Source organism: Triticum aestivum, chromosome 7B, assembly GCF_018294505.1.
Source record: "Triticum aestivum cultivar Chinese Spring chromosome 7B, IWGSC CS RefSeq v2.1, whole genome shotgun sequence".
Lineage (NCBI taxonomy): Eukaryota > Viridiplantae > Streptophyta > Magnoliopsida > Poales > Poaceae > Triticum > Triticum aestivum.
The window spans coordinates 755,225,586-755,235,207 of NC_057813.1; positions in this window are offsets into that span (position 1 = coordinate 755,225,586).

Sequence of the window (9,622 nt, forward strand, 5' to 3'; positions counted from 1 at the left end):
GGGACCTTTTGTTACGAGGACGTAGCCTTCCATGATGGCAAGATCTTTGCTGTCTGTAGGATGGGGAATCTGTTCACCCATGAGTTTGTCGGATATTCATTGTCCAAAAGTCGTGTGGAGCATGTCATTAAGGAACAACCCAATGCGGTCTACATGGACATGAAATGCTACCTAGTCACATCAGCCGACAAGAAAAAGTTACTGATGGTACGGTGGAGCATTTGTGATGTGATGGACGAGCTCAAGCTTGATCACCACACGATGGATCTGCATGTATTCGAGGCAGAGTTGGATAAGGGCCGGTGGTCTGAGGTAAAAGACTTGGGCGACCAAGTCCTCTTTGTTGGACAGACTGGCTCGAGAGCGTTTGCGGTCACAGGTTCCTCTCAGCACTATCTCCAGATTTTTCATCGAGGGAACCTTGTGTTTCTTTCGGGCGATGATTGGTCCCGCAAATGGGAATGTAAGCAACATTCTGTGCAGTGCAAGTGCTTCAATTGCCGAAAGTTCAATCATGGCATTCCTGTCTATTGTGTGTTCGACATAATGGGCGGCAAAAGCAATATAGTTTCCCTTAGTAGGAGTGATAGTGAAAAGAAATATTTTAGGTCTGAATGGTTCTTCCCCTCTGCGTAACTATCGAAAGATTTTACGAGATGGATTGATGATAGACACACATACCTATCCCTATAGAATCCACTAATGATCCAATGTATGTATTGAAATATCAATCTTTCATTATAATTTTCCACGGAGCTACTGTCTAGTGTACAGTTATTTAACAGAGAAACTTTTTTCATATGGCTCTAACAATTAATTTGATTTCCCGCATTGATGTGAAACATGTCTTACTTTCTTCCTATATATACATAATCATGTAGATTTTTCTTTGTGCTATTATTTGACCCCCTTGACCTGTACTACATCTCAGTTAGTCGTACAAAAGACATTAGCAAGCATCACTAATGCACTTGTAGCTTCAATGTTGCAAGTACTGGGACACATGTAACATGGGAGTATAAGAAGAACACATGTAACATGGAAATTAATTGTATTTTCTCATTTTACTTTTTAGGAGGAAAGGTAACACTACCCATATTTGTAATTTTTGCTTGTTTTACCATGGTCTCTCTGCAACGATGAACCGTCGCCGAGTAAGGAGCGGCACGTGTCGTAATAGAGCCTCGGACATATGTCCCTCTCTATTTACATTCGCTTGTGACGCATCTTATGTTTCGGTCATGTAATTCCCTTTGATGCATGATGTAGTTCCTATTCGCTAGTTCTTGTTTGCTTGCTGTACTCTATTTCTATTCGGTCTGCCGCTGGTTTCTAAGAGTTTTGAAGTTTTTAAAAGAAATTTTAAAACTCTCATTCACCCCCTCTCTGGTAGACATACTTCGTTCCTACCAGGCGTATCACTTATGTGCATGAAAATGCAGGAGAAAGGATGGCACCCACAAAGCAGGAAAGGTGTAGTAATTAAGTGACGAAATGCTTCGGGGAGTTTAAAATAAGCACAGACCCGAGATTTCCAAGTAGGTCAACCTTTTGAACTACCTACTGAATGCATGAGCGGGCAAGAGACAACCTGGCGAACCGAGACATCTTAGTAGGCAAAGAAAAAGAAAGGGTAATGTTGATCTTCAGAAAACCCATATAGTGGCCTTCATCGATGGGACAAACACTCCAATGTATCCATTACAAGGCAACTAGCACTTTGTCATGGAATTTCGTGAAATAATGCTCTTATTTTTGTAGGAAAAACCAATGTCAACGTCAAGATCAGTCTCCTATCTCTTTTCGGGAGCAGAGCTGAAATGGATGGGCAATAATGATCGCATAATATCAATTTATCGGCCTCTTCATCAAAAGTGGCTTCCAATTACTCTGAAATTCTCAGCTATATTAGGGACTCTGATGGTGAGCAAAAAGTATTGATCAAGAAATTGGTAAATTTTCGCAGGATCGATGGAAAAAGAACAATAGTTCATGCTATTGTGTATAAAACTTGTCACCACCTAACTCGAACTGAACGCGTTGTAATACAACTTATGGTTGATGCCGTAGATAATATAGAGCCGATATGCACGTAGACATCTCAAAAGTTGGTAAGGGCAGTAGACAAAGTCACACATCACACTGGCAGTAGACAAAGTCGCACATCTCGAAAGTTTTCTCGCAAAAAAATAATTAAACATAGAGAGAAAAGGGATAGCTCAGGAGCAATCGAAATCGAGATGTCGCAGTTGAGGCGCGCTGTGCTAGCCGCTTCACCTCACGGCTGCTTATGGTGTTCTACAACGCGAAATATATAAGAAAACACACAACGTCTTATATATATATGAAAACATTTCAGTAAAACTTTGAAAGTTTTATTGAACAAATATGAACAGTTTTGAAATGCCGAATAGTTTTGAAATTACAAACAACATTTGAAAACACAAATATATTGTGAAGTTTGAACAAATTTTAACACATGAACAACTTCTAATGATGAAAGAGAATCTTAATTTCGATGCTCAATTCAAAAGTTATAACTTAAGAAAATTAAAACCAAATTAACTGCACGTGAAACAATACACAAATACCAGTAGACATAATGTTTTAACACGTTCACATCTATTACCAGGGCTTCTTTGTTTTTTGCCATGAGGTGAAAAAGGCAGACAAAAAGTTTCCGAATATGCCTTTGATCGCTAGATGTGTCCAAAAACTAATTACGGTACATCAAAAGTTTTAGTATTGCATGGTTCTCACTCCGAGGGGAAGAACCATGACATCTTCGAAAAATTTGTACGACCACGACCTCGACTTAATGAAACAAGACTAGCTTCACCGCTGATCATGTCATACACGCAATAACTTGGAACTGCATAGCAGAGTTTTGGGCAGTTGTCGCCGAGAAGGAAGACACGGTTCCGTCGGAAGCCCCGGTCTGATGAACCAGCCACCACAAGCGCCCTAGAGCTAGTCTGGCCGACAACGAGGACCTGGCTGCCCAAGTCCTTGACCTCGGACCACCGGCCCTTCTGCAAGTCCGCCTCACACACCTGCAGATCCATCGCCCAACAATGATTAAACTTCACCCTATCCATTTGACATGGGATACTCCACCGCACCATTAGTAGCTTTTGCTTGTCGGAAGACGTCACTAGGTGGCGTTGGATGTAACGTGTGTTCGCCATTGCGGCCATGGCTGGCCCTTCCTTGATGACATGCTCGACCCTACTTGTGCTGCAGGTCTGAGATAGCGGCGTCTCTCCGAGGTCCAACTCATAGGTGAAGAGATTCTCCCTAGAGCTGAGCGCAAAGATCTTTCCACGGTGGAAGGCTATGTCCTCGCATATTATGCTCCAGTCATGGCCCTGAGGATCCTGATACCACGTGAAAGGTGTATTTGACCATGAAAGTGTGGCAGGCTGGATCTCGGTCGTGCCTGGCCGGAACCATCCAATTTTGATTAGGCTGCAGATGTCGAACAATGCAACAACTAGCTGAGAGGAGCACATGATTATCTTCCAGGGGCCATGACGTGTTGGGATTGTACTCGCACCCTGTCCTGAGCACATCAGATTGGCCGCACAGGAGGACGTCTTGACCGCACGTCCATTCGTAGTGGCATGGGACCTCGATAGCCGGCGTGGACGGGGAGAAAGGATCGCCGAGGAAGCACCGATGGGAGCGCTTGTGCTCGTATAGGACCAAGCCGTCGAATGTGGCGCGCGCACGGTAGCCCTTGGGCGTGGCGAAACTGCGGACTTTGCCGTTGCCGGCTAGATCCTGGTACCGGCCGCGGCCGAGGTTGATCCACGGCATGGCCGATGGTAGGAAGCTGCTCGGCTGCTGTGCGGCGAGGCGCCACCCGCGGCACACAGCGCCAAAGCTGGCGCGGTCTGTGTGGCGCAGCAGCCTGGAGAGGATTTCGCCGGCCAGCTCTGGCGGGGGGTCCGGCCAAAACGATGGGGTCTTGCCGAGACAGAGTCCCATTATGTATGAGTATGAGACTATGCGACGTAGCGATTGAAAAATTTGTATCTCGAACGATTCTTTTATAGATATAAATCAGTTTCCAAATATGACTTTGTCACGGACTCGTGACTTTTAATTAAACGCTGTATTCATGCAAAGACTCGTCTCAATACTGATCGACTTCCATCCATATGTAACGTGAACACTGTACCACTTTTTTGTGTGGCATTTCACCGCAATTTTTATTTAAGGAAGACCATCACGTCTTTCAAGGTAGCCTTTGACCAATGATAAAATTATTAGTATATGAGATGTATGATATAAAAATTATATCATTAAAAACTTCTTTCACATACGAATTCGATGGTATGCTGCATACCATATATCCCGTGATCAAAACTAACTCGAAAAACGTAATAGGCCCTATATAAGTGGAAGGATGGAGTACATTGTCTACATGTTTGCTCACCAAACAATCTAGAGACTCGTCAATCCCAATAAAAGAAACTTTATTACAATAATTAAGAGTCTAAGACTAGTTAGCACATCCGCTACTTAATTTGCTGATTGAAAACAATACATAAACTTGACCTTCCCAATCAAGGTTGAGATGTCCACATATTTCGTGAATATCACTGTCGCCGCGTGCCACCAAGTACTCTCACCGGAGCAGCAGTAGATAGCCATTAGAGAATCGGATTCCACTTCAACTCACTGGAACCTAGGCACTTCACCACACTTTTTTAACAACACTTCTGCTTCAGTACACCCCATCTATACACATCGACGGCTGAGATTATATTACCCCATATCTCTTCATAATAAAGGGCGGAATGGGTTTTCTTAAAGTGTCATGTCCCACCTACCACGTTCTATGTAAGTGACTTAAAAGTAAAGAGAAAAGGGAGATCTCACGAGGACTCGAGATCGATACCTCCCAGTTGAGGCGCGCACTGCTAGCCGCTTCACCACACCACTGCTTCTGGTGTTCTACAGTGCGAAATAAATAAGAACACACAGCATCGTTCATTGATATGAACATATTTCACAACAATTTCAAAACTTTTATTGAAAGAAATATGGAAACACAAACATGATCAATTTCTGAACAAGTTTCGAAATATGAACATCTTTCAAAACATAAACAATTTCCGAACAACTTTGAAACATGAACAATTTTTATAATTGTTGGTTTTATTCCTTTTTGATTTTTGTTTGTCCTATTTTCCTTCTTCTTTTTCCTTTTTTCAATTCCTTTTTTCAAAAACCATGAATTATTTTTAAATCATGAATTTTGCCTTAAATTCATGGATTTTTGAATTCATGAAATTTTCTTAAATTCACGGACTTTGTTTTAAAACCTGTGAATTTTTTGCCAAATCCACAAACTATTTTTGACATTTACGAACTTTTCAAAGCCGGTGATTTTTTTTTCAAATTTGTGAACATTTTTTCAGAATTGATGAACTTTTTTTCAAATCTGGGGACACTTGGGCCGCCCCAACAGGAACCCAACGGAAACTATACCGTCGCCTAGTTGGACCAAGGCCCGGGAGAAAGGATTCTCTACTTTGGCTGGACGTAGTCTAGCACACCCCTCTGAACTGATGTTTTTTTGGATTGTGGATAAATGGCCCCAACTGCTTGCAGCTGCCTGACACGGCATAGCAGGCATTTGTGTCACGTTTGAACGACTTCCAACATTGTTTGCACGTTGCGACATGTCCGTCCCTTTATCTGCCCTCGTTTGACAGAGACAACTACAAGTAATGCTAAACTAGTCAAAAATCCAAACAATTTGGCAAGATGCATTGAATTGGTCACAAAAGCTGGTGAAAAAAAATTGAGGCAGTTTGAAGGATGTTGAGAAACAACGTGCTTTAAAACAAACGCTTCTAGCCCTCTACCGAACACCCTCGGTCGCACATGGTCTATTTTTTGACATCCTTTAAAGGTTCTATTTCTCAAAAGGAGTGATCCAAGCGAAACTCGGTCTACTGTGAAATATGTGGCGATAGACGGACCAATACTTAAGAAGGGACCCTCCATTGAGTTCAGTTAACGCGGAATACGTTCCAGAATGAAAGCATAATCCGTTCAGTCCAATCAAGTTATATGAACAAGGCGGCTGCTACCCATAATCCGGCTGATGGTAACCAGAAATAAACCGTCTCGTCCACCGTTCGATGAGGTAGATCACAGCCGAACGCTCGCTTCCACGTCTTCTAGTACACGCCCAAGTGCAGTCGCAGCCGCCAGCATCCGGCACTTGTCTTACATCACTTGAGACGTCGTCGCTGTGCAGCTCCAGCAAGCAGTAGCCGTCGGCCGGCTCGCTAACACCTGCACCACCTCACGGTATCTCCCCGCCTTTGCTGCAAAGTCGTTGTTCCTGGAGCCTGCTTGCAAAGCTTGAAGCAACGTGTTGTTCTCTCCATTGTAGCACATGCCTACAGCTCCGACGGTGCCTCGTAACACTTCTTGAAGAAAGCATCACAACGGCAACCTGCAGCTTCGGACTCTCATTGCAGCACGACAACGACCATCACATCAGCGGCCTGCTACTCCGGACGCCCATTGCAGCGCAGCGCGTCGACCACCATCACAACGCCGGCGCTTAGCTTCAAACGCCCAGCACGACGACCACCATCACAACACAACATCACAAACAGTAGACCACAGATCCGGACCCCACTGAAGCATGGTAGCGACCATCACAATACCGGCCCGCAGCTTCGGACGCCCATTGCAGCATGGCGGCGACCATAGCAACACTGGCTAGCGGTTTGGACTCCCATTGTGGCACGGCGACAACCGTACAACATCGACCTGCAGCTGCACCAAATGCCCATTGAAGCACGATGACGACGATCGCAATACTGGCCCGCGGATTCGAATGCCCATTGAAGCACGGCAGCCACCATCACAATGCCAGTTCGCGGCTCCGGACGCCCATTGCAGCACGGTGGCGACCATCACAACATCGTCTCACGGCTCTGGACGCTCATTGCAGCACGGCAGCGACCATCAAAACCGGCAGCTCCGGACGCCCATTTTAGTGTGGCGGTGACCATCACATCACAGGCGGTTTGGACTCCCATTGTGGCACGGCGACAACCATCACAACATCGACCCGCAGCTCCATCAAATGCCCTTGAAGCACGATAACGACGATCACAATACCGGCCTGCGGCTTCGGATGCCCATTGCAGCACGGCAACCACCATCTCAACACCAGTTCGTGGCTCCGGACGCCCGTTGCAGCACGGTGGCGACCATCACAACATCCTCCCACGGCTCTGGACGCTCATTGCAGCACGGCGGTGACCATCAAAACCCGCGGCTTCGGATGCCCATTGCAGCACGACACTGACCATCAAAACCCGCGGCTCCGGACGCCCATTGTAGCGTGGCGGTGACCATCACAACACAGGCCCGCGGTTTGGACTCCAATTGTGGCATGACGACAACCATCACAACATCGAGCCGCAGCTCCACCAAATTCCCATTGAAGCACGATGACGACGATCACAATACCGGCCCGCGGCTCCGGATGCCCATTGCAGCACGACAGCCACCATCATAACACCAGTTCACGGCTCCGGACGCCCATTGCAGCACGGTGGTGACCATCACAACATCGTCCCGCGGCTCTGGACGCTCATTGCAGCACAGTGGTGACCATCAAAACCCGCGGCTCCGGACGCCCATTGCAGCACGACACTGACCATCAAAACCCGCGGCTCCGGACGCCCATTGTAGCATGGAGGTGACCATCAGAACACAGGCCCGCGGTTTGGACTCCCATTGTGGCATGACGACAGCCATCACAACATCGACCCGCAGCTCCACCAAATGCCCATTGAAACACGATGACGACAATCACAATACCGGCCCGCGACTCCGGATGCCCATTGCAGCACGGCAACCACCATCACAACACCAGCTCGCGGCTCCGGACACCCATTGCAGCACGGTGGCGACCATCACAACATCGTCCCGCGGCTCTAGACGCTCATTGCAGCACGGTGGTGACCATCAAAACCCACGGCTCCGGACGCCCATTGCAGCACGACACTGACCATCAAAACCCGCAGCTCCGGATGCCCATTATAGCATGGCGGTCACCATCACAACACAGGCCTGCGGTTTGGACTCCCATTGTGGCAAGGCGAGAACCATCACAACATCGACCCGCAGCTCCACCAAATGCCCATTGAAACACGATGACGACAATCACAATACCGGCCCGCGACTCCGGATGCCCATTGCAGCACGACAACCACCATCACAACACCAGCTCGCGGCTCCGGACACCCATTGCAGCATGGTGGAGACCATCACAACATCGTCCCGCGGCTCTGGACGCTCATTGCAGCACTTCGGTGACCATCAAAACCCACGGCTCCGGACGCCCATTGCAGCACGACACTGACCATCAAAACCCGCGGCTCCGGATGCCCATCATAGCGTGGCGGTCACCATCACAACACATGCATGCAGTTTGGACTCCCATTGTGGCACGGCGAGAACCATCACAACATCGACCCCCAGCTCCACCAAATGCCCATTGAAGCACGATGACGACGATCACAATACCGGCCCGCGGCTTCGGATGCCATTGCAGCACGGCAACCACCATCACGACACCAGTTCGGGGTTCCGGACGCCCATTGCAGCATGGTGGCGACCATCACAATATCTTCCCATGGCTGTAGACGCTCATTGCAGCATGGCGGTGACCATCAAAACCCGCGGCTCCAGACGCCCATTGTAGCGTGGCAGTGACCATCACAACACAGGCCCATTGCTCCCGACGGCGCTTGCAGCATGGAGGCGACCATCACAACACTGGTCTGCAGCTCCGGTGGCGCCCATCACAACACTAGCCCTCAGTCTCCAGCGGCGGCTTGCATAGCAGTGCCGGCGGCAGCTGCGAATGCTGCATCACAGCCACGTGGCAGCGCAGCGCTCACGAGTGCTGCATAGCAGCCCCCGGCGACGTCAACGAGCACCGCATCACAACGTCGACGCCAGCGAGGAGTGTTGTGTCGCAGCAGTGGTGGCACCCTCGGTCGTCGAGTCGCAGCACCGGCAGCTCCGAGTCAAACGGCGAGGGCAGCACTGCAGCCAACGACAGTTGAAGGTCGTCGCGACACAACGCTAGCAACACCAGCTTGTGCTCTCGCGTAGCGGTGGGGTGCAGCAGCCATGGCAGACGCTTTGCGGCGATGGCCGCACCGGCGTGTTGTCTCGCGCAGTAGCGGGATATGGAGCCATGGCGGACGCAGCAAGGCAATGGCGTGGGATGTGTGGGGGACGAGAAAAGGGGATCGATGTTGGTGGAAACCTCTAGCGGTTCCCGTTAGCTCCAGAAGGATGAGGAGATAAGGCTAGCAGGTAGGCGGGCCCGCAATAGGACGCGTGGCGTCCGCAGCGCGCGGTTGACGCGACCAGAAAATCATCCGGTTGAAGTTGATCGTTTTCCTATGAACAAACCCAGTTCATCTTTGAAGAAAATAATAGTCTCAGAACCCCTTCAGGCTGCGTCGGAGCTGTCCAATGTTGGGAACGGTGCGATGCCTCCTTCTGCGAGTCAAAAAATTGGACTGTACCTAGGAGTGCGTCCTAGTCCGAGTAGTAGTACTAG